Consider the following 25,272-nt stretch of genomic DNA (forward strand, 5'->3'; position numbering starts at 1 on the left):
CAAACTATTTAATTAAATAAATATAACAGACAAGAATAAAAATACAAAAGGAAAGAGATACTAATCTTGAATAGAGCTCAGTTTCTATAATGTTGGAACATTGACACAAAAGAACATGAGATGTGGTCACCATATTAAGAATACATAAATTCAATCTTGATCAATACAAAAACGAAAATAATGCGAGACAGCTATTCAACTTATTCACACATAATGAAGCATTAGTTGCTATTGCTATAGAGTTCTGACATTTTATAGAAATTACACAATATAATAAATAGTCTTGTAATTGGATATTTATCCACGCTTGTTATACAAAATTTTTTAGTTAAATAATCTCTTCGTGATTCAAAAGTAGTATTTTATTACAAGTGAAGATTAATTACTAACTTATGACATTATTAGGAAATCCAGGTGTAAATAAGTTGAATGTAAAGAGGAAATATTAAATAAAACCTTTTGTTTGACATGACGCGTTTCGTTTGTTTGTGATTGGTCAAACGTAAAAACGTCTTTGGACATGATATCGAATGTGAACATATCCAACATAGTCAATTAATTAATTATTAAAATAAATATAACAAAATTTATTAATTATTAAAAAATTGGATTATATAGTTACCGGAAAAGCTAATTCAATTCAAAACGTTTCACGTCTTTTACGAAATTGTTCGATTTATTTCGTTGCGTAGATAAATTACTAAGGTATCTAACCTTCCATTTATGATATTTTAAATAAGAGGTCATGTTATAGGTCATGTTAGTTGACACAGGATGTTAAGAAATAAATTGGTGATTAATGTAGATTCTCATACCATTAGGTCATAATTTGAAAACTATTGAAGACGACCTTTAAGTGTATTACTGGTTTACCTGGGCATATTTCAAAATAGCATTGCATATATATAATTAATTTGGTTCGATAAGTTCGTTGTTTGACACGGCATTTTTGTATCTTTAATATTCGGGACAAGGTGATCCGCCTTCTGACCCGAGACAAATGTTGTTTCGCCGGGAAATTAACCTAGGAAATACACACATTATTTATCATTCAGTAACCTAAGTATATGTACTTTTATTTCATAACTGGCAGTTACACTATGTTAAAATTCTATAGGAATTATTAATCTAAACAATAACGAGTACCCTAGTCTCGACTTCCATTTAACTACATATTTAGATTTCTGATTTTTGTTTCTCAAAGCAAACAGTTTTAGTATGAGGTAAGGTATAAAAATTGTGCTCCCACGATGGTTAAAATTATTTTCTAAAGTTTAAAAAGTCAAAGTCAAATCATTTATATCAATTGAGTCTATTAAAAAGGCACTTTTGAAAGACAAAATTACAAGGTAAAATAATATTAAAAAAAAGTTGCCCCTTCTAAAAGGTAGCTTCATATGGAGAAGAATGGGCAAGAAACTCCATACATTGATTTGATACTTATCAACTTGCCGTGGTTAAGACGTAATTACCAGCCCATCGAGTATTGCCAAATCTAGATCTATCGTGAAAACGAGATCCTGGATGGCATTTCAGTTGTCCAACAATTTGCACCTCGACTGTCTTAGATCACCGCATAAATGTGTTGCATGAGAATGTTAATAGAAATGTTGTCAAATGCCACCTAACTGGTTTTTACGTATTGCCTAGCCTCCAATTCACACGTCATCTTACTAACATATGATACTCAAATGAAGAAGAAACTATTTAAATTTATCGATCTATAGGTCAAAAAATGGATAGAAGGCTAAAAATAATAAACGGCTATCAGAGTATTTATTCCTACTTCTTTTTTAATCCCGTTGGAGTAGATACTCTTGGGCCGTGCGGTTCAAGTGCACAGACGCTAATTAAAGATTTAAGTTGTTGCCTGGTAGATAGTAGAGCTGGTGCTTTTTTCGCTCGAATATACGTCGCGATACAGCGAGGAAATACGGCCAGCGTCAAATCTTTAAAGTTTGTTTTAATTTTCTATTTATTATTACTATGTAGGTTAATAATATTGTAAATACGGTATATTTAGGATTGAAGGTGTGCCGCAACTATAAAGTTCTCTTCGTGATCAAACAATCATAATTCATAGATTTAAGTGCAAATTATTGTAATACAAGTAGTGACTTGTTCTGTTCTTGTTCTGCAAATTTGACAAGCATAATAAATTATATTGTATTTTACGTACATATTTGATATTTGAGGAAAGCTTTCGGCTTTTATCGCCTCTAACCACGAATATACTTATCATCCTACAGCGACCACTATTCAAACCTCGACTTGTTTAAGCTATAGCAGAATATGCTTAAAAGGAGTATTAACAATATCCATTACCTGCATCATGAGCACACCCATACATACCCTCACGTACACACCACTTTCATACCATCACACACACCGGATTAGGTATAACTTAGTTAAATGTATTTTTATTGATTTTTTCCTTTCGTAATTGAATCTTTTTTATATATTACTAGCTGGTGCCCGCGACTTCGTCTGCACAGGATTAATGTAATATTTGTCGAAATGATGTAGACTGACATATTTCGTCTACTTTAAATACCAGAAACGATAAAAGTATCTATTTTCATTTAGGAATCAATATACCATATGTGCATTTGACATATATTATCAATTTTTATTATTTATGGGTCACTATTTTGGCTATAATGGCTTACACATAAGACATAGAAGATATGCACTGTGTCGGGCTTTTTTGTAGGACTATTTAAGATAAATATTTCCATCATATATTACATATGTGTAACTCTAGCGGTTTTGGCAGCGCACGGCAGAATAGCTCGCAGATAGTAGAATTTTTTTCCTACTTACTTGATATTTTGGACAATTCACACAATATCTTTATAAATTGTAGCCTATGTGTTATTCTAATGTATAAGCTATATTATTGTACATTTTCAATAAAATCCATTCAGTTGTTTAAACGTGAAAGAGTAACAAACATCCATCCATGCCCTTTCGCGTTTATAATATTAGTAGGACGTATTCCATCTTTGTCTATCTCCATAGTTTTGATTATATATTCATCTGTAGGATTACGGAAACTTAATAAATAATTTTATTATATTTAAAATGTAATTGAACCAGTAGAAAGTACTTCAAGTGACAGTTGAAAGTAGATCATTTAAAATCTGTCCATTCAATTAATGAAATGTGAAAGCGTAGTAAATATTGACCACTGTCCGCAGGGGGCAAAAAATGTGCGTTTCAAGGTACACTGCGGGGTCGCGCACTGCACGCTTCGGCCTTAACCACATAACCAGCTATACATTAATTAAGCTTTCAACAACAGTGACGTCGTGAATTCGATTCCCGGTGGCGCCAGTGGATTTCTTACAATTACAACTACGTACGGTAATTCTAAAAAAAACAATTATTTATTTAAAATCATCAAAGGTAGCCGCATGGTTTAAGTGTTGTATTAAATATCTATGAGAGTCGATATAAAAACATATATATACGTAATATGTATATTATAAAAACAGAAATTTGTCTGCTCCATATCCTATTCAACCCACTACTTAATACAAAAAGGTTGTCTTATTAACATTGTTACATGATTAACTAATGGCAAGCAAAATTGTAAAAAAAATTCTAACATTTGGATTTTTTACTACATTAAAAAATTTATGGTCTTTAATGAAAAATTTAGTATGAAAAAATACGCATCCTATTTCCTGCGATTCTTCATATACTATAACAGACCAATTGTCCGTGTTTATGTATTAGTTGCACGTTGGTGGTCTACCAACCTTGATGTAACAAGGTAATTGAATTTGGATTACACTTCATACTTAAAAATACATTAACAATACTTGTTTTATTCTATTTGAATTGAGACCGCTAAGTACCCATGTTATTTGCTGTTGTGGGCCAATTCGTTACAGTAGCAATCATTTTCAAAATTAAAGCCTTGGGTAACATTCACAACCTTATTGTGTTCTAAATTTAAAAACATTGTTCTGTGCGTAAAACGTATTCGAATTTTAAAAATTTGCATATGGTGTTACAATGATTTCAAATTTAGAACACAAGTTTCAAGTTTCGAATTTAGAACAAAGTTTACTGACTCTAATAAATAGGTACTTATTTGAAAAAAAAAGTGGTAATCTGATCTTTATTTACTGTTTGCGTTTTCCACCGTCAAAGATTTAACCCTTCTAGTGTCTATAATATAAAATGTTATTTCGGGTCCGACTATAAGCGACGGCGTTTTTTTGATCCTTTTGACTCGTTCCTTGTGTTCTGTATGGAGCGTGAAACGTTATATTGCGCACCAGCGTCGAATTAAAGGGTCGAAGGGAGTTTGTGAGACGCCAGGTACAAATCAGCGATCAGTATCGTTTAAAATATATATAACGACTCTCAGAATTAGTTCTATTATAATTTCCATAATTTATAATTAATTAATTATAAATAACTTATGTAAAATAACAAAGTAATACACTTTGTTGTACACTTGTACACAACTAATTGATAGTTGGAAGGAGATGCGGTAAAGAACACCTTCCCCCGTAGCATCAGTTATTAATTATTTTATAGATAATAAACAGGATATATCATCCAAATTTACTGGCTAATATTATTACTAATTACATTAGGCGAATTGCATTTCGAAATAATAATCATTGTTCGAAACCTTGACGAAAGAATACGGTATGAATTCTTTGCGGTTCCGCATTCGAACAATACGTGTATTACAATTGTAATAACACTGGTAAAATTCACACCCAATATTCACAACTATGTTTATCTGAGGGATAGTAAGTCTTCCGGAATTACCAGATAATGTTGTAAATTCGAAAGGACAGACTCATAAACAAACAAAAGCTTCACATTTAAAGAGGTGGGCAGGTCACTAAGTAGATTAAACGGTGAATTTCTGGGACAGACCTCAGTTTGAAATAAAAATCGGTTGTCTGTAAAGTCGGTTTACTGACGATAGTTGAACGTGACAACGTCATAAGAAAATACTGATGGAATGGTTTAGAAAATTTTAATTTTATTTGTTTGATAGATATTTTGTATGGATATAGAGAAGGAGGTAAATGGAAATCACAATTGAATTCATCAAGTTACATTTATTTGTACGCATAAATACAATTAAGCCAATTTTTTAACGAACGAACGCTGCCGAAGGCGGAGGCCTATTGTGCCTCTTTGTCGCTCGTTCCACGCTCTCGCTTGCACTTCAAGCCTTAAATGGAACGCCTCAGAGCGAGGTAACGCCGCATGCGTCATGTTTTTTCGTGCGTGCAGCCGGCTCCATCGAATTATAAGACGCTGTCACGTCAAAAAAGAAGATTGAAGACAAACAAAGGCGTAGGTACAGGAATTTTGTACTATTTTTATAGTTTCTTCTATACGGAAGAATTATCTTATCGAATATACTATACTATCTTTATCGACCCAAATAGGTAATTTTACCATTATATGCGTCATTTTTTGTTTTGTATTTTGATTTACTTAATTTGACAAAGTTCTTTTTCTTTTCAGAGATATACTTTTTATAACAGTTTTCGAAGTTTAGTTCAGTTTTTTATTATTTTACGGTTTTAAGTTGAATATTAAAAACGGTACATAAGTCAATAATTTCTGTAATCTAAAATGTACTTGTAATTTTTTGGAATGTGTCTAATATGGAGAAAAAAACAACTTTACAATTTATAATCGAAATACAGGTATAAATTACTCCGATAGAAATAATTAACCTCTTAATTTGATAAAAACCGACTGGTTTTCATCTTGACATTAGCATCATGTCATCGCTTTCATAGGTACTCATTACAAAAGTGTTCGTGGACTAAACTACACATGAAAACATAACTAAACATAATTTCTAAAAACTGTCAATACGTTTTACTTGTGTGATTTTACATTGAATAAACAGGATTTCATACAATCCATTTTGAGAGGTCAAATTAAAAAAAAATCCACGATTAATATCATAATAATATAAACTGTATTTTTTATACATTGTCTCTGCACTGAGACATCTAGCTTAACTTAAGACTAATAAGTAGATAATTTAAGTCTAACTTAATTTACTAATAAGGATTTTTAACATAAAAGTGTCCAATAAATCTACACAGTCTCTATTAAGGGGAAGACACTCGTTCTTGCGTTCTATTGATATTTGTAAAACTATAATTTATTGAATAATATTGACACACTGTAGGATCAAACAGTTAAAACTAACTGCTAGTATTCGATAGTGATGTAGCTGGTATATTCAACTGTGGCATTACACGCACGATGTGCTTAATTATTGAACTAGACACACTCCGCGTACAATGGTAGCGTGGGAATGGCATTTGTGTGCGTCTCAACGCATCTTCGGTTACCTCACTACCGAATACGTAAGCTATAGCAATCGGGCCATGAAGGCTGTTGGGACATGTCACAGTAACATATTGTACGAATATAATGCGTTATTTTGCGGATATATAAACATATATAAAATAAAAAAAATATATATATTACTGTAAATTTATGATTAATTTAACTTGACGATTCAAAAGTGTACTTGGTTACCCACTTGAATAAAGATATTTTGAGTTTGAGTTTGAGTTTAATTAATATAATTCTTTCCTCCAAATTCTACAGAACCTCTATCGACAAATTTACATTTGTAGTCGGTAATCTCGTTCGTACAATTTTGTAATTTCATAAAATATATTTAAAACGTATATATAATTGCAAAGACAGGTATTTTAACGTGTATACATTATAAGAGCAGTGTTGTCCTAGTGGCTTCAGCGTGCGAATCTCAGCCCTGAGGTCGTAGGTTCGATCCCCGGCTGTGCACCAATGAACTTTCTTTCTATGTCCGCATTTAACACCTGCTAGTACGGTGAAGGAAAACATCGTGAGGATACCCGCTTGCCTTAGATCGACGACGGCGTGCGTCAGGCACAGGAGGCTGATTACCTACTTGCCTTTTAGATTAGCAAATGATAATGAAACAGACACAGAAATCTGAGGCCCAGACCTAAAAAGGACGCCAGTGTAGTGCCACTGATTTATTTTATACATTGTCAACTGCCAACGGAATTTATTATATGTATCTAACAAAAATGATTTCATCACAAACAAGATATCAGAATATGAAGTATTTTATTGCTATTTGGATAATGTGACAATTAAATGCAAACCAGTAAGTAATTGGGTCGTTAATATATTTCATAATAAATAAGATATACTGGGTTAATTGTTTTTTAACAGCTTTCCATATTTGTTAAGTTACCAAAATCAGATATGGGAAAGTAATAAAAATCAAAACTAATTAATGGTCAAGTTCCGTAGTCATTAATTGTACCATAGATATATAATATTCTTAGCACGTATAAGATGGCCAATATATTTTTATGTTCCTCTGTATACTGATTTGAGGAATTCTGGGCTAATGTAAATCACTTGCTTTAGAGTTTTGAGGTTATAAACATGAATGCCCCGTAACTTCTCAAATGATTGCTGCATTTTGCATTAGGCATTATCGTATTATAAATTATTTTCTAATCTGTTGATTCCGCAAGAAGATCTATTGATGGACAATGACAATGTATGATAGCTGGTAAACTGTCACGCTGCTTTCGACCTTTTTAGCTATTTTGTATTTGTATATATATAATGTATGTATTGATATTGTCAATTTCGAAGTAAAAATATGAACTTTTCGAGTGAATTAATTTTCACCAAAGATGTAATAAGATAATTCCAACAAATTGCACTTCAGGGTAGCATTCGAACGCTTAACTGGAGTCTGTGCGGAAAGGGTGCCGTCGTGAGATTTCAGTACTAAATTGAATTTTTTGTTATGACAACACTGTTGTTACTTAAACGTACGTTGTTATACTTGTCTAACACTTGAATCAAAATCTAGCTGACCAAATCAAACTATTTTGAATCGTAGATTAATAAAATCCTTCTATCTAAATCATTCATAAGGAGTGAATCAAAACAAATACATTATCAGGAAAGTAGAAATTATCATTAAGTAAGGTAACATGTAGAAATCTAATTATTTGATGATTTTTACATTTGCCTGAAGTCAACAATCACGTCACGCACGATACGACATGTATCGGTTTAATGAAACAATTTATCAATCCTATTACATTTTCCTGCTTTGATTTCTAGACATTGCATATTTTTGATATGTTACTTTGTTAACATGTCTATGGTTGATAGCGCCATCTATATTCGCTTGGAGTTGTAAGGTGAGGGGCCATTTGAATGAGGTTTTTTCAATTAAGTATAGTGATGGATACATAAAGATCCTTTGTATTGTATATATTAAATATAATTATATATAAAAATGCCGGCTGTATTAAAAAGAAAGGCATCGGATGTTTTATCTCCCAATATATAAATTAATAGAATGGTTAATTTTACATTTATATATTTTTAATAATTATTATAAGGGTTAAAATTGTAAATATTTTAATTACCTTTATTATTATTTTATAATAGAATTTATTTGTTATTCTGATCCCCTTTGTAGTAAAACCCCATGCTAAGAGTCACTAAAAAATAATTGTATTAGAATAGAAAAATAATAAATTAACAAAATGTGAAAATAATTATAATGCCTATTCCATGTTGCATCACACAGCAGTTTATTGAATACGGTAATATTATGAGTTTTAAAGATAAGCTATTAAATAAAAAACAACTACCAAGGATTCCATAAACTAAATTAGTTCAATGCATATATTTTTATGTCATAACTGTTTACGACGATTTAAAAATAAACAGAAAACAATATAATAAAACAAATGAATAAGACTAAGTAAAAACCTTACAAATCTTACATACATTCGATGTAGTCGCTATTTAAATCGCCATTGAGACCGAAAGCGATAGCGATTCTATAAATAATTGATGTAAATGCGATTTCAATACGAGATACTTGCTATTCGAAATAAACTATGTACTATCAGCAAAAACGATATCTTGCACATGTTTAGCCCTTTATTTGCATAAATTTAACTAAGTGTAATAAACTGGTTTCGTTTTATATTTGTTGGAAGTTAGTATTTGCTTTGCAATTTAAATTTGATTTACCTAAACATTTTATCGAAATTAAATACATGATTGATTAGGGTAACACAATAAATTTATAGTTTTCAATTAAATGCATTATAATTTTTATTCCTAGTTTGTCTAACAAAAGAAGTAATAAAGAAAACTGTGGAAGTGGTGGAACTAAAAAAGGGTTGAAACGAGTTAAACATGATTCGTAATGGATATCAAATGTAAAAGTAAAAACGAACAATAACGAAAAATTTTCGACTATCAATAGCTAGGGAAGCGACAAATTACCACAGAAACAGAAAACTACTCGTACATCAACTTTTCACAGCTGTATTGGAAAATATATTTGGAGTTGAAACTGGGAAGATTATGGAATAAAATTTAACAGAACAAGGCTTAACAATCTAAGGTTTGCGATTATATGTTTTGCATTTGTTTGTAATCAACGATCCGAGAATAAAGACTTTATATTTTATTATTATTTATTTAAATTCTTAAAGTAATTCAATAACAATACAAACTGATTATTTATATGCTTTTGACCAATCACAATCAAACGAAATGCACTATTGTTTCGTTTTACATTCTCAATGTTTAATAATAATGATTATATTTTATCTCCTCGCTTCAATTGTAGATTACTTATATTATACACCGATAGAATGCGAGTTTTCAATACTATCAATAAAAACAAATCTGGAGCGAGAAAAACGTTCCCCATTTGAATGTGGAATTGATCCTAAATCTTTACCTCGAATTCATTTTTCATTACATTTATTAAATTAAAGTATTTTTTTTTTTTTATTCCCAATCATTCTATCATTTTCAATGACAAATATCTATATTGATTTAAAACAAGATTTTTTTATAATGTTACTTTTATTAGGTCTTTATCATTAATGAAATCAAAAAACATTAAATTGAACATATTTGGAAAATAGTTTAAAGAAAACATTGCATTAAAAAAATACTAAAAATTAATTTGTCTTAAATAAGAAGCAATTCCCTTGCATTTCATTTCGACGTAAAATATAGAGTAAATTAATACTCCTTATTTACTTAATTGAAACCAAATAGAGGTATATGTTAATGATATTATCGAATACAGATTCCAATGTTATAATATTCTTAAACCATATTTCAAGATATAAAGAGAAAATATAATAATAAAATAATATACATTGAAATAAATAACTAAACTTAACATAAACTAAAATATATTATTAAAATGAGTCCCTTTCGGCAAGGTTCCGAAGATACTGGCAGCGTTCCCCCTTTGAATCGCTAGACTAATTCTTTGTCCGAGGTAGCTGCCAGATCTTCGGTCTCCTGTGATGTCGACTAACCTTTTTGAAATTTCTTTAAAAAGCCTTAAAGCGCTAGGACCCCACGGACCACGGGTCTCGACACCGAATGGGACAAAATCATATTCTGAGCCTAGACCCCTGTATTTGCATGCTTTAGTTTTTTCCGCCGCTTCAAATTAAAGAAATATTTTATATTAAGCTGCTAACTTAAGTTTGCCCAACGCGGCCTTGTTGAAACTACCCGAGGTAGTTTAATGAATATTGCTAACCCAGTCTTGAAATAGTAGAGATTCTGTTAGTCGACGTACCCCTGCTACTTTTATTGGAATATGTAAATACCTTTCCACCTCGGGTGAACATAAAGATCACCTTTACTCGTAATAATAAGAACCACGCGTCACGCCACCAATAAAAAAAAATCAGTGGCGCTACAACCTCTTTAGGTCTTGGCCTCAGATTTCTGAATCATGATCATTTTTAAATTTAATAGGCAAGTAGGTGATCAGCCTCTAGTGCCTGACACACGCGGTCGACTCTTTGGGTCTAAGACATTTCGGTTTCCTCACGATGTTTTCCTTCACCGTTCGAGCAAATGTTAAATGCGCACATAGAAAGAAAGTTTGGTGCACAGCCGGGGAGCGAACCTACGACCTCAGGTATGAGAATCGCACGCTGAATCCACTAGGCCAACACTGCTCTTTAACTAAAATGACAATTGACAGTCAAATGTATTCAAAAAAAGGCTATAAACTTTAAAAATTGTAAGAAAGTCATATTATATAATACATATTTAAAATATTCTTAACTAATATAGGAATAATAATAATAATTCATATTTTATAAATAGAAAATTAAAAAAAATTAAAAAAAAAATGGCCTGTGGCAGTTCCTCGCTGTATTGCGATACTTACTCGTTGAGCGAGGAAAGCACCAGTTACTAGGAACCAGGCGCCAACTTAAATCTTTAATTAGCGCCTGTGCACTTGAACCCCACGACCCAAGAGTCATAATATTATATTGAATGTACAGCAAATACAATTTTTATAGCGATAATGAAGCGTTTGCTGACGGTACTTTTAAAGCTAAGTATTAAAGTTGGTATTCAAAATAATGCTTTAAAAATACCACGGTTTTACGTATTTGCAATGGCGACGCTAAAATAATCTTATTTACATGTCCACTGTTGGAAAACTACGATACTATCAGATAGTTGAGATTTGCATTTAAAATGTATGTACTTTATGTATGATATACAAGAGCTATAGATATATAGTTATACTTTAATGGATAACTTATATACCTACATAGTCTTTTAAATTAGGCGTTATCATTAGAAGAAAAATAATTTCAATATCCGTACTTTTGAGTCTAATGCAAGCCGGTTTCCTCACTATTTTCCTTCACCGTTCGAGCGAATGTTACATAGGCACATATAAATAAAGTCCATTGGTGCACAGCCGGGACTCGAACCTACGACTTCACGCACGAGTCGCACGCTGAAGCCACTAGGTCAACACTGCTATTTGTTTCATTTATGATTTCTTACATAGCCATAAATTCACTTTATTCATTTGACGACTCATTGGTCTAGTGGTTAGGACCCCTAGTAATCCATGGGTCCCGTGTTCGATCCTCGGCTGAGACGAAAATCGATGTGAATGAGCATTTCTTGTTGTGCTTAGGTTTTGGGTGTTTTAATATGTATTTATATGTCTATCTATAATATGTATGTATATCCGTTGCCTCGTACCCATAACACAAGCTTTACTAGCTTAGCTTGGGACTAGGAAAATTTTTGTGAATTGTCTTTAAAAAAAAAAATGTGTGTGTGTCAGCTACGACGATTGGAGTTTACTCCTTACGAACGATAATTATGATATATAATTAATAGAAAAAAAGGGTAAATGAACGCATCTGCTAAAACGATAAGAGAAACAAACATATATCTGTAATTATTCGGATTATTTATATTACTTCAATAAAGCGTATTACATAAAGTATGTTACAAAACAATATAAATAATAATAATAACAAAGAGGAGACCCCGAGAATGAGATACGCTGTGTAATGTATTCCATCTCATTCTTTTACACGTTCAATCCTACAGATATATATGTTTGTCTCTTTCTACATAACGCCTCAACTTTTCGTGTTACACTTGATTTTACTCCTCATAAAATTTCCGTACCGGGCCTTATAACTCAAATCGTTTCTTAAGGAGTAAACTCCAAAAATTCAGGAACACTGATAAAGAAATGTTAATTAATCAAATCATCTCATAATTGTAAATTAATTGAACAGGATGCGAAGAGCATTTAGGAAACTATAAAAATCATGTTTTCGTGAACTGCGAGGAATTTAACCTTTTAAAAAATGAATAAAATAAAAAGTGAATACGCTAATATACGCGAATCGTGACCGACGTTTTGCAGCTTTTAGTTTGTAGTCAGGGCTGTATTCATGAAAGGTTTGGCCTTTGGGTCCTAAGCTTTCAACACGAAGTTCCTTTATTAATTAGGTAGTAAATACTATGATTTTTTTTTTCAAATATATCTGGCTGTGTGAAGGAAAGCATCGTGAGGAAACCGGCAGAAATCGGCAGGAATTTGCATTATTAACTGGTCTAGTTCTAGTTATTTTTCCTTTATAATAGGAGGCTCACTTGATGTTAAGTGATTGGCTACTATCTATATTTCAAACCCCTAAGTGATAAGCACAATATTTTTTTTTTATTTTTTTGAAAAAAAAAAATTTTTTTTTATATTTGTATGATACAGCCTACAAAAATACATACAACCCTTAATTTTCATCTACCCCCTACGATCAACCCCTACATTTTATTTGTGAGTTAAGAACTTATAAATTGAACTCTGAGGTTTACATGGAGAAAAATCACAGAAAAACCTAAAAAGTTTTCATTCCGGAAAACCGAACAATCTCTCTGGTAATATAGCAAAATTATGCATGTTGGTACGTTGGTACGAAGTTTGCGGGGGCAGCTAGTAAGTATATAATAATTAGTAAGGACCAGTGCCTCTCGATTCGTCTCTGACACAACACTGTAATCTTGTTTGTGACATGGGTATTGCATGGTTTATTGTGTGTTAGTGTGATAAGTTATCGTCATCACGATGGTTACTTTCTACATTAAGAAGATTTATATTCGCGGACAGAGCTATATTGTTTGTCCACATTTAACCTTCATACATAATAGTTGCAGCATCAACTGATTATGTTAGTTCGTTCCACAGTTTAAAACAAGTTTAAAAGCACCGCACGCGCATCATCACTACATGAACCAGCTGCCCACTGAAGTATTTCCGAATCAATTCGACTTAGGGTCCTTGAAGAGAGCGTATCAATTCCTTAAAGGCCTGCAACGCACTTGCGAGCCCTCTGGCATTAAGAGCGTCCATGGGCGGCGGTATAACTTAACATCAGGTGAACCGTTTGCCGTCTGTTCTATAAAAAAAAGTTAAGGTGTTAAGAAACACTTGCTATGCTTGAATCAATGGGTAGAAGTTATTAAAACAAATAAATTAATTGCCCTATTTATTTACCTTTACAAATATATATAATTTAATAATTTGCATTAAACGACTGTCACATATTTAAACTAACTATTCTAACTAACTAACTTATAACTTCTAAAACTGCTAAACATAAGTATTAAGTTATCGAAAATCTTGTTAAACATAAGTATTTTCTATTATCAATTAAATTGATTTGCATACACACTATCACCTTGCTTCCCCAATAAATCTTGTTGCTATTTCAATATTGTGAAAGTTAGATTTATTATATTCCGCAAACAGGTGTTTTTTCGTTCATTAGAGCGGATATAGCGTCACACTCGGTAAGCCTGTTGCACTATGACCTTGCAGATACCGCTTTCAAAACACCGCATTCCTCACAACGTACTTATACGATATAATCATTGTTACAATTTTATTAAGGCACACGTATTAAAACAAAGGCAGATCGCTAAATTATAGTGGATAAATAGTTGATTTAGCGACTAATAAACCTTTGAGAGCAGTGTTGGCCTAGTGGCTTCAGCATGCGACTCTCATACCTGAGGTCGTAGGTTCGATCCCCGGCTGTGCACCAATGGACTTTCTTTCTATGTGCGCATTTAACATTTGCTCGAACGGTGAAGAAAAACATCGTGAGGAAACCGACATATCCTAGGCCCAAAAAGTCGACGGCGTGTGTCAGGCACTGAAGGCTGATCACCTTGCCTATTAGATTTAAAATGATCATGAAACAAATTCAGAAATCTGAGGCCAAGACCTAAAGAGGTTGTAGCGCCACTGATTTTTTTTTTAATAAATCTTTGAGTAGGCCGGGTTACTTTCAATGACATTTGATAATCGAATTGTTCCATATGTAGGCTTCGAACCACGCGGTGTTGTGCTGTAAAATTATCAGTGCTGGATTAAATACGTTAAACATCACTGTTAAATGTCATCATTAAGGTATAGAAAGGCGTGTATGTTGAAGACTAGAATTAAATATTGACCAGAGGAAAATCAGTTAATTAATTATATCAAGGACAATTAAACTACCTACCAAAACAGCGTTTAATAAAAATTTGCATCAAACACCCTATGGAATACAGACACAGCAAATTAAAGTAATTCCGTATTAGGGAAGAGGTAAATTAATTTAAAAAAGAATGAATCAATATAACCTTGGACCTCCTGTCACAAGACAAGATTATTAGGAATTTAGTTCGTTGATAATATTTTTTAAGAGCTGTCCAACCTATTCAATTACCCACCGAAAATCCACGGAGATCCATATAAGTCAACTAAGCCACACTGACTTGACATATGATATGCCAGGACTCAATGCCATCTCTAGTCCAAACAAAGAAAACTATCCGAATTTACCTTAAACCAATCACAACTAGGCGAATATATTAATTAAATATGAAAGACCGTCCAAGAAACTTTATGTATATGTGTTGATACTCTGTGATCCGGTATGAGTTCATGTTTTGGTTATGAGTAAATTTATAAAAATAAAGTTTTGATTAATTACGCAATTATCATAATCGCTTATGTAACTTATCTTATCTAAATACAGCCATTGTATGCAAACGACAATAATTTATCTATCCTGACCATGACGTATGTATTAACTTCAAATGTAAATTTTAAAATACCCCATGTAATAAATTTTTATGATGATAAATTTGAATTTATATTGTTCTTACTTCAAGTCTTGTATTTACAATAAATACACCCATCTCTATAATCTACTACTGTCAACTGTCAAATAACTTTAGGCGGGAACACTTTCAAATGTAGATAAAACTAAAATATGTAATTGTAGATATAAATAAGCAATGTTTAATTTTAATAATTGCGTTATGTATTTACATATTTAATTAGTTACCTAAACGAAATTACGTAAGTCCTAATTTTTAAAACAATATTGGATTGTTAATAAAACGTTTATTTTAATTGTAAAATAATATAACCAGAACTTATTTTTAGCACAAAATTTTATCGATGTCTCAGCAAACATTATCTTTGCGAAAGTACTTAGGTATTATGCCATAGATAACATTAAATTATAGTGAATTGCAAGAGAGCTGATTACTATAGAGTATAGAGCTGCATGCAGGGGTCAGTGACCTACGCATCTTGTGTCGCAGGAGAACTCTCTGATTACTTATCGTTTGTACTATTATTAGTGGAAAGATTTTGATACAGATTATATAGGTACATACACATACGTAGTCTGCGCATTAAAAATAAATATTTCTAATGTATCGAATTCCAATAGAGTTTCTGATAGAACAACTATTTGGCAATTGTTTTAATTATTTTGTCATTAAACTAACAGGTTTCCAAGCAGATTGTTTGTCGCCAAAAAGACGAATACTTTTTAATTGGGATGTTATTCATAAATATGTGTACAACCTTGCCGAGCCTCTTGGCTGTTCTTTGCGCAAATAAGTGAAACATAATTATTCTAAATTAGACTTTATCTATGGTTACGGGTTACAATTTCTAAGTTATTTACAACTAAAACCTTCTTCTTGTATTATGAAATTGTGAGCGATGCGAGCGTTTGATACGATTTTAGAAGCCTTTTTTGGCAACAGGCAAATAGGTCGTAAAGCGATGGCGCGTACACATTGCAACGTTGCTTCATCATTGCGACACATTCTCGCGAATTCGTGAAGCCTCCGTGACAAATGTGATAGAAATAGAAAGAAAACGAAATTGTGTTTTTGACATACGTGATACAACATATATAATTTTATTAGCGGATCCGACAGACGATGTCCTGTACGCCTTACATGCAAAATATCTAATAATGTAAATCATTCTTGACTCCACTTGAACACACAAAAATTTCATCAAAATATGTGCAGCAGTTTAGGAGTTTAATTACGAAGATTTATGTATATACCAGCTGTTTATTTGATTGATTATTGAGAAAAATATCCTAGATATCGACTGCAGTGCCATCTGCCGGGCTGATTTGTGAATCGAAACCATCCAGGGCGCAACCCGAACGCATACAAAAAATTACACGTACAGTAGAATTATATATATAAAGATATTATCGTGATATCATTTTATTTAAACACACGATAAAAATAGAATGTCATTCTTGTAGTTGTTGCGCTGATAAGTTTTATTAGCTCCAGGTATAAAATTCTTAATATGTATGTAACTTTATTACTTCCAAAGATTCAAATAACTATTATTATTTTTATTATAGAATAGGGGGCGAACGGGCAGGAGGCTCACCTGATGTTAAGTGATATTGCACACTCTAAATGCCAGAGGGCTCGCGAGTAGGTTTCCGGCCTTTTAAGAATTGGTACGCTCTTTTCTAGAAGGACCCTAAGTCTAATGAGGCTTACCTGATGTTAAGTGATACCGCCCCTGGACACTGCCATGCCAGAGATCTTGCGAGTACGTTTCCGGCCTTTAAGGGTTGGGACGCTCTTTTATTGAAGGACCCTAAGTTGTGGAATGGACGTCGAGGTGATACGGATGGAAATAAAAACAAAATTTTAGTTTCAGTTGGTGACCTATAACTCCTTTCTAAAGAACTGCCCCATTTTTTTATTGTTGGGAACTCAATTTACAAAACCCCGCGTGGGGGTCGGTCCGTGTGGTGCAATGGACCCCTATCCACTAAAACCCAACAGCCCCATCTACCCGACGGGAGGCGCGTTTATTGAACTGTCCCCATGCTCAACTATGTAAGATCCAACGTTTATCCAAGCTATCACGTAACAGAGATGGCTATACATTTGACCGACTTAAGATAATAAGCTGAAATCTAATACGCTTGGCGCAAAATACATGGACCTTACGAAGATACACCTTAATGCACCGCCGAACGTGAGGTATTATTCACCAGTTCGTATTTCGTCTAAAAACTATAGTAAAAAACCTAGTGAAAGTTGCCGAATTGAGTTAATACTTTGTTTTTTTATTTTAAATATTACGTTTAGATTAAAGTATTATAGATGAATTCATCAGTTGTAATGATTTTTTTGTCCAAATTATCGCCGTCTTTTGCAAATCAAATTTGATGAAAAGGGAAAAGTGCTTGAGTTTAAAGAGCGTAATACTAAAAAATCCTTAGTATATAATGTGGTGTTCAATATCTAATATATAAAATTCTCGTGTCACAATGTTAGTTACCATACTCCTCCGAAACGTCTCGACCGATTTTTAACAAATTTATATGCAAATTCAGTATGTCTAAGAATCGGCTACTATCTATTTTTCATACCCTTAAGTGATAAGTGTTGTCCACCCCTAACATTTTATTTTTATTTTTTGGACGAAATTTTTATTTTTATTTTTTTCTAATGTGACATTAAAAAATACATACAACACTAAATTTTCACCCCTCTACGATTAACTCCTATTTTTTATTATAGTAGATAGTTATTTTTATTGAACTAAAAAATGTTTCCTAGAAATAATATAGGTACATGGCAAAACAACGTTTGCCGGGTTAGCTAGTTGATATATATATAAATATGAATGGTGCATTATTTAAGTATATATATTAATGTGTGTTCTACTCGTACAGTCCAGCTCTTGATATAAAACATTTATCTACATATATTATGTAACAATGGTATCTATTTTAGTTCTTCCGTGATCACGTGAACTTTGCTCACCTTGAAATTTAGCCAAATTTCAGATGCAGTTTGCATAATAAATGCAGCCAGACTCGTGACGTCAAATCGAGACAATTTCGTTTTCTATTTAGAATATAGGCATTCTTCTTAGTTGACTTAAAGTAACATTCTATCTGGTTCAAATGCCCGAAAGAGAGAATTGTATAATTAAATTCTTTAATTACATGTTTCATGATACTTATTAATTCCGTTATGCAAATAAAAATAAATTAGCAAGTTCGTCAATTCGGATCAGTTCATAGATTAAAAAATTTGTCGTGAAAATATCGTCACAGAACTTTATTCTGAAGCAATACATTGTTTGCAATGTATGCCTCTGTGCCTTGACTATCAGAAAGTTGTATCATCGACTCTGAGGGCATGATTTGACCAACAGCAGTCATGGTTAGCACTAAGTCTCGCCTCTGAACCTTACCCATGGGCTTTGGCCATGGGCAAACGCGCATGGACCTTTGTCTAGTTAAAAAATCCTTTAGTCGGGCTTATACTTAGACTCTTTTTGCTTTTTATGAATAGCTTGAAGAAGTCGTGGTTGCGAAACGTACGGAGTGGAACGGCATCACATACGCGAGGAATTTTATAGACTAGCGCAAGATACCCGGTAATTCAAGTTGTTAACAGCCAACCTTTAACAATAAAGTGGCATCAGAAGAAGAAGTAAAGCTTGAACCTCCTTGATACCGTTTGAGATGTTAAGCTAATATATAAATGCGACTTTTATTTCCGAGGTCGTAGGTTCGAACCCCGGCTGTACTAATTCACTTGGTGAACCACACAGTGAAGGAACAAATCGTGAGGAATGGGATGCTTTAGACCCAAAGAATCGACATCATGCTTTAGGCGCAGGCTGATCACTTCGCTATTAGAAAAAACAAATGATCACGAAACAGACATAGAGATTTGAGGCCCAGACCTAAAAGGTTGAAGCGCCTGATTTTTAATACGTAAATGACTTGCCTTGTCTATTTACGAGCGATCAGTGAATTTGACCCAAGTGAAAATATACAGGTCAATATCGGCATTGGTATTATATAATTGTACAACATAATATTTGTTGTTATGTGAACTTTGGTATTGAATAAGAAGATATTTAAATGCTAAATCATAAATGCCAGGTGTTTGACATGGGTTATATATTATGTGTAGTGATTGACGGAATTTATTTAGAAAAATGTCAATTGTTGTCATCCATAAAAATTGTGTCGAAAAAATAAGTACCAATTCGGAAAATTATTTTTGTTTGATTTTGTTCTCTTCGGAGTAGCGACTCTTGGGCCGTGAGGTTCAAGTGCACAGGCGTTAATTAATGATTTAAGTTGTCGGTAGATAGTACCGGTGACCCCAGAGCTAATGCTTGTCTCCAACGAATAAGTATCGCAATACAGCGAGGAAATGCTGCCAGCATAGAGCAAACTTTTGAAATTTTCTATTTATCAATTTATTATTATTACTATAAGAAAAAATAAGAATATAAGAATAAGAATATTGTACATACTGTATATTTGAGTACTCATTTATAGCTAAATGTTTTGTGTTAGAACATTAAAAAAATTGGCAAATATAGGATAATGTTTCTTAAGATAGTTTATAAGTTTTAACTCATTCTTACTACATTAAATAGCAATAATTATGATCGTTAACCTAATTAAAATATTGCGGTGACCAGATTACATAATTCTCGCTATTTTAATTGATTTATAGGTTCTTAATGTTCCGCTTAGGAACGTTATCTTTATATATATAATTCTTCTGTGAGTGTGTCACTGAACGTCTCTCAAACGACTGTACCGAATTTGATGAAATTTTTTGTGTGTGTTCAAGGGGATCTGGGAATGGTTTAGATTCACAAATCAGCCCGCCAGATGGCGCTGCAGTCGGTACTTTCATACTTTGCTTTTAATTGCTTGAAATATCATGCAGGACAACGTCTGTCGGGTCCACTAGTTTATATATATATGTTTACATTAAATTTATTTTACAGAATAATAATCAAAATCATACTATGTTTGAAATCCACTGTGTTTGTATTAATGTTACCATAGCAGTCTTGTTTAGCGCGACAAATGTATATAAAAGTATTTTTCAACTTACTTTTCATGTTGGTTAACGTAAGGCTATCTAAAACTAAATAGGTAGTCCATTTATTAGCCTAAACGTTCTCTCGCCATACACGTTGTTTGCTCTTGATGTACGTATCTACGTCACGCTCAACTCAGTTTTTTATAAAATAAAACGTATTGAATAACGATTTTTTTTTCAGTGGTTGTAATAATAATTCAATAATACTGTGTGTGTTTTGTGTAATTTTAATGGTATAAATTAATTAAATAGCTAAGTCTTGTGTGATTAAGTCTTCGAAACTAAAAATGGAGCATGACAACGACATAATATCAATTTAAATCGAAATTCGAATTAATTTATTCTTTTTACAAAGGTCAAGGAAAAATATTAAATAACTATGTAGATGACACTTTAATTAGGATGTTTATTTATACCTTTATGATATATGAAAAATCGTTAAGTAAAATAGTACTTAAGAAATAAAACAAGAGCATGCTCACTGAATTACTTTTTCAGACTTATTCTTAGTCGAGATTTAGCAGTAAGCATGACTTCGTAATGATCCTAATACGTTTTTGACATAAGCAAGTCAGACTAATAGCGCCAACCATATTTTAATAGGATTTTTTAATTTTTAATTATTAGTAAAATATATTTTCTAATAATTAAAAAAAAATAATAAAAAACGAGTGTGCTATGGATGGCGGGTTACATAAGTTATATTTCTGAGGATCTTTTCATGCTACCGTGCATTTCAAAGCAAAGCAAAACTATACGGAGAGAAAACTAACCTCTAACTCCTTTGGGATATATTTAACAAAAAGGCATGACGCCAACGACGGAATTAAAAAAAAATAGAAAACCCCAATAGCGACGACGTAAAAACTTAAGACGGTTATTTATAAGACGATTAAAGTAAGGTACGGTAGAACGATTAATTTGACTCAAAAGGTTTTAATAAGCTCTGAAACCCAACTCACTTTATTATTTAATATTAATTTATGTGTGACTGTTTTTTTATAGAACAGGTGTCAAACGGGCAGGAGGCTCACCTGATATTAAGTGATACCGCCGCCCACTCAATGCCAGAGGGCTCGCGATTGCGTTGACGGTCTTTTAAGAATTGGTACGCTCCTTTCTTGAAGAACCCTAAGTCGAGGAGAAGATTGGTTCAGAAATACTTCAGTGTTGTGTGACTGTTTGCACTCCTAGGATTGTATTTTTGAGAAAATAATTATAACTAATAACATTTCTACAATAGTTACATTTACATTTTTTTAGAGTTGGTAGCCCTGCCCAACATTATAGGCGAATACAAGGCCTATCGACTACGGTGGCTGGAGCATGAGCCAAGATGGGTGAAGGAGTAGGAGGAGGAGCCAGTAGGTCGGTCTAGGTACCGCTGGATCGTGTGGAGGTGCAGCTGAAACCCAGCAATTGGCGGGAGGTGGCACAGGACAGGGAGAGCTGGAATATTCTTATTTCGGAGGCTGAGACACTTTTTGGGTCGCAGAGCCAGCAATGACAATTTTTCAAAGTATTTCTTGTGACCTTGGGGTTGTGCGATACAAACTCAACATTCGCAATAGATATCGCTATTGGTACATAGCGATATCATGGCTACACGCAACATTCACCACGATTCGAACCTAGATCCGGGTATCTTCTTATATTTAGGTATATTGTAAAATTAAAAATACTTAAATCATTTATTGGCAAGAAATTGATACATTTAGATAGATCAATTATAAAAATACGCACAATCAGCAATATATAAATAGGCATGCAAATTCCATATTAATTGTTCATTAAGCCATATAATAAGAAAATCAACACAATGTCATAAAAATAAGTTAATCTATTTGTAATTGAAAATAACGTGTATACTTAAAAATACGTGACATTCACACACACATAAATAAAAGAACATAGAAATTACAAAATAAAATAATATATATTACTTTCGCGGGTTTTTCTCTCACAGAATATAAATGTAATTGCTCACAAAATGCACAGAACATATAGGAAAAATATACTTTTTTATCTGTATGCAAAGAAATCCGTAGGTTCTCCATATAAATGGTGGGCGAGGCATAGGCGGTAGATACCGAAGGTAATTCAAAAACAGTGTCAATGAATTGAAAATTACTTCGTCCTGCATTGCCAATCGTACGGGGAAAGCAAAATGTCACGTATACGTAATCGTGATTAAAATATACGACCAGTGGTAATACAGCGCTTTCGTGTTCTATAAACATCCTTTTAATTCGCATACCACGTCTGCTATTAACCACATTTCTATACTTTCATATTGCTCTTTAATATATCACCGCGTATCGTATAGGATCGTAACCCCTGACGTAAAATTTGGCGGGAAAAAACAAAACAGTATCGTTTTTAAATTTACAATTCTAAGTCAACAATTTTACTCAAATCATAGACGAAGTATCTTTGTCTTTAGTAAAATGTCACGTCAAAAATGTGTTGGATTTTGACATAGATAAGAGAGGACTAGTGAGCGGAGAACTAGGACATAGGATATGTTTGAGAGAGTCGCTTCTAATTTAGTGGTTGGTAATAAACTATAGAATTTTCCCGATCTGTTTCAACATTGCGTTATTATGTATGAGTTACATCAATCAAGTGTTTATAAATTCGTAACAGATTGCATGTCCGACATCAATAAGTTACAGGTATCTTCAGTCTTTTAGAAACGAGTTTTGATTGCGGCTGTACATTGTACTAAGTAGCCCGGTGGGTAACTGGGTAAGCATTGATACTACTAATTACGTCACGAAGTTTAATGATACTGACCGTTTCGAGCTCTGCTCTACATTGGATATTTCCGTAATGTTTGGTACACTTTCACGGGTTTTTTTTAAGGTGATATAAAACCTTATTACTCCATAACTCTATGGTTCTAAAGTGTTCTTAAATATTTGTTTATGTTGGTAAACTGTAGGCTGAGGTAATAATGAGAAGTAGAAAAAATATTTCAATTTTGCAGGAATATTTTGATTTAATAAAAGTTGCTGGATTTGACTCATGACGAATGATTTACGTAAGTTCAAATAACTTTTTATTTATTTAGACGCAGGACTTTAAACGCGCGAAACTTGCTAATAGATTTTTTCTAAACTATTTTTAAAGTGTAAAACAACTTACGGCCAAGTAAGCGGAACATCCAAGTATGGTTAAAGCTTTTTTATTCTCATAAAAAAACGAAATTTTTTGCACGATTCACAACAAAATCCACAAAGTGAAGGTCACTCGAAATTAGATGTCACTTGGCGGGAATAGGTGTAACCGCGCGGTTGGAGTTGGCAATACTGACGTATGGTACGCGTCGGCGCCGCCAAGGTATTGTAAACTTACTTTTACTTGCAAGCAGTGCTTCTCAAGCTACTAATTACGGTAGATTCACAGTAATAATTAAATACAGTAGATGTCAGATGGATACAGATTAGATAAACTAAACTTTTGACAAAAATACTGGTTTTTAATTTAATGAGATTAATACACTTTTAGTACTAATTCAATTAAGTTAATATTTTATAAACAATTGTTTTTAGGCATATTCTTTGGTTTTTATTAGAAAATCGTTATATGAAACAAAAGGTTATTGTATTTAAAATTAGTACACGACCCCGAAGGCGTGAAAGCCTCCTCCAAATTCTTAAATTTTCTCTCATTTTCGCTACTATTTCCAATTAATCCCCGCTATCTTGTTTATTTTACCGTCGCAGGTTTTGGTTGGTGTCGTCTCCTATCTCTTTCAAATGGGCTTTTCCAAGTTTTTTTTGTATTACCTGGTCTGTTATTTTAGTCTTTGTATTCACTATGTCTTTAATTTTCAACTGAAGAATAGAACTACATATTAAAACAAAAATATAAATATATATTTGTCTTTTGTATAAATATATATTTTTTTTGTTTTAAAAATCTACGGTATTTTATAGGAGTCTACTGTAATTTTTAGCAGCACAACTGTAGTTTTACTTTCGCGAAGCACTGCTTCAAGACTTGTTCATAGGCCAGTTTATTTGAGACCTCGTTCTCTTGTACTCGTACGCGAAAGAGAAACACAGAGGTCGCACAACACGTTGATAGTCAAGTATTTTTTAAATCCCTTATAAGAGATAAGAAAGTATTATTTTTTTCTGCGCAAATTAATTCATCGCGAAAATTCTGTAAATATGTATTTTGATTTAACGAACGTAAGAAACATTTTTTACGCTACTATCCGATTTATCTTCAGGGCAATCAATAATGTTTTAATTGGGACACGATTTTGGAGAGTCGCGTATAAGTACACTTTTAAAAAAATTATTGGACAATCGTGGCGAATATAATATTTAATAAACCTCACTCGGGCACCAAACTAAACTGTCTTACGCGACTGTCCAAAATAAATTTAGGTCACCAAACTGTTTTAAAGGACTCTCCAAAATAAATTTAGTTCACCAAACTTTTTTACACGACTCTCCAAAATAAATTTAGTTCATCAAACTGTTTTAAAGGACTCTCCAAAATAAATTTAGTTCACCAAACTGATTGAAACGACTCTCCAAAATAAATTTTGTTCACCAAACTGTTTTAAAGGACTCTCCAAAATAAATTTAGGTCACCAAACCGATTGAAACGACTCTCCAAAATAAATTTAGT

At 32.7% G+C, this 25,272-nt stretch overlaps 1 protein-coding gene across 1 annotated transcript in view; it reads right to left on the reverse strand.

Annotated features, from left to right (window-relative positions):
* The window catches only part of LOC125050960 (mucin-5AC-like), a 49,055-nt gene extending 25,096 nt beyond the window's left edge, over positions 1-23,959 (reverse strand). Inside the window, exon 1 of the mRNA XM_047651058.1 lies at positions 23,773-23,959. The gene's annotated coding sequence lies outside the window, so the exon portion shown is untranslated. The remainder of the gene's footprint in view (positions 1-23,772) is intronic.
* Positions 23,960-25,272: the final 1,313 nt, after the last annotated feature.

Source organism: Pieris napi, chromosome 7 (genome assembly GCF_905475465.1).
Source record: "Pieris napi chromosome 7, ilPieNapi1.2, whole genome shotgun sequence".
In the NCBI taxonomy this organism is placed as follows: Eukaryota; Metazoa; Arthropoda; class Insecta; order Lepidoptera; family Pieridae; genus Pieris; species Pieris napi.